Source organism: Propithecus coquereli, unplaced genomic scaffold (assembly GCF_000956105.1).
Source record: "Propithecus coquereli isolate 6110/MARCELLA unplaced genomic scaffold, Pcoq_1.0 Scaffold218, whole genome shotgun sequence".
Lineage (NCBI taxonomy): Eukaryota > Metazoa > Chordata > Mammalia > Primates > Indriidae > Propithecus > Propithecus coquereli.
Window position 1 is genome coordinate 467,070 of NW_012146967.1, and position 2,394 is coordinate 469,463.

The following is a 2,394-nucleotide window of genomic DNA, read 5'->3' on the forward strand; positions in this document are numbered from 1 at the left end:
AAGTGTCAAGGTATCACCTACCAGATATAGCTTCTCAAGGGACTTTCATTAATGTGCCCAGCACAATGGGAATTTAAAATACCATGTTAGCAATAACTGTATCGCTATTTCAGAAAATAACCCATTAGGCACAGAATGAAGAATAAGTTACAGAAATCCCTTTAATAAGATGCTATCAAAGCACTTTACAAAAAACAATTCATTAAGGCTCATTATCTCCCCACAAATGAACTTCAATTCCTACTCTCTTTTTCTATGCTGGGTAAGAGAACAATAACTCCAAAGTACTCCCGATAAACTAGAACAGGAACCTAAGCATTGGGATTTTCACCTCCCAGCACACGTTCTACCCTTGACTTTGCTCCAAGACCTCTGGTGTCCTTCATAGCAGTGTGTGCTTATCCTGCCTTGCCTGGGTCTTACAGACCAAAAATACCTGCTCCAAGACCAAGGTACTCTCCTCAGTACCACTCCTCATCGACAGAAGAACCATAGTGCAATGAATTTGTTTAAAAAAACTCTCAGTGAGAATAAAACAACATCACAGAACTTAAACAGTGTCTAATTCACATATTAGAAGAGTTCTTCAAACTTTTTAAAATTAAAATTCACAGTATGAAATACATCAGGACCTGAACAATTTTTTCTATTCTATTCTATTTGTAAACAAAAATCATGGTTTTGACCCACTGGATTTCATAATCCACTAATGGATGCCAACCAGTAGGTAAAAAGAGAAATGATATAACTGGATTGTGGCTGTTTAGTTATCTCAAAATACTACCGATGTCCATTTAGCCAAATCTTGTTTATTGCTTTTAATACTCTCAGGAATAAAATGAATGGAAGAAGAGAGGTAAGATGAAAAGAGAGGGCTTGCATAAATGTCCTCTACAAAGAGGGCAGAAAGAAAACTAAAACTACCACTTACTCTGAACCACCTACGTGCCAGATACTGTGCTGGGCACTGAACATTTGTTACTTCTTTAATCCTTCCAACAAATTTATGAGGTGGATACCATGGATCCATTAACCCCAATTTACAGATGATAAAACTGAGGCTCACCATTAGGAAACTTGTTCAATCTCCCACTATTGGAAAGCAATGTAAACCCAGGTCGGCAGGCACCGATGGTCACCAGCAGTGGGGGACTCAGCAGAGGGCATGCTCTTTGGTCCACAGCCCACACCCCTGCCTGGAGACAGGACAGAGGCTGACCAGAGCTGGATTCTCCTTGGTCATCCAACTATCAGGCTCTCACCTATGATACCTGCCGGAGAACTACATCATTAAGTGTCTTGGTTCCTTATACTCTGAACATGTGACTGCGACACCTGTTAGAATGGGCAGGAAACTCCAGTCTTCCCTTTCTAATCTGACCCAGGCAGTGATCACTCCTGGAAAAATATACCCAGCTACCTTGGCACTGTTTGGCCGTCCACATTCACCACACCCTATCTCTCAAACTTAGGTTTGGAACAACAGATATATTCTGAGATCTGGAGGAATGAGACCAAGGACCAGGCAAAGGCATACCAGTTGCTCGAAATTCCACAAAAAGGTCAGAAAGACACTAGCGCATATCGCTTATAAAGATAATAACAGCAATCTCATTTAGGGAGTTACTATGTCATACAGGCATGCTGATGCTTTACATATATTATTTATTCTTCATAACAGCTCAATTAAGTAACTATTTTAATCCTAATTTTACATATGTCCAAACACAAGCTCAGAGAGGTTGAGTAACTTGCCGAAGGTAACAGTGGCAGACTCAGGATTTGAATTCCATCCTTTCTCTACCACCCTAGTATGCTTGGCCAGAAAAACAAAACCAAACACTCTATGGCTATAACCTCAGCTCCATGTCATTCCTTTACCTTAGCGTAAAGAAACTGGGTGTTAACTAATAAAATACTTCCAGACATTCTCAAGAATACCATGTAATTCTCTAATGGCCCAATTCTAATAGCACTGATTATTTTTAAAATTTTAAGGTTAAAAACAAAGTTATCTTCATAGTTCAGTGAATGGAGAGAAATGTCTTGGTAGAAATAACCAACTGTACAGAAAGGAAAAATGTGTTACAAACAAGAGCAACAGGACAAAACGCGTTCACAATGAAGACATACAAAACCATCCAGGTTATGTTTTGATGTATCTTGCTTCAGTAAAGAAAGGCCTGATTTGGTTGGAGAGGGCTGTTCCCAGCTGGGCCACTCAAGACTCACTCAGAGCTAAGTCTTTCATTTCTGTTTCAGTTATGCCAACTGCAAAAGAAACAAACAAAACACCAAACAACACACACAAAAAAGCAAGCAACAGTGCTGCTGCCTTCACCTTATCTCAAAAGTGTACTCCTCACAGGATGAGCGAATAAGCCCCTGAAGAAT

The 2,394-nt window shown here is 39.8% G+C and overlaps 1 protein-coding gene across 1 annotated transcript in view; it reads right to left on the reverse strand.

Annotated features, from left to right (window-relative positions):
- The window catches only part of APPL2 (adaptor protein, phosphotyrosine interaction, PH domain and leucine zipper containing 2), a 63,822-nt gene that overhangs the window by 46,107 nt on the left and 15,321 nt on the right, over positions 1 to 2,394 (reverse strand). The gene's annotated exons all lie outside the window — the stretch shown is intronic.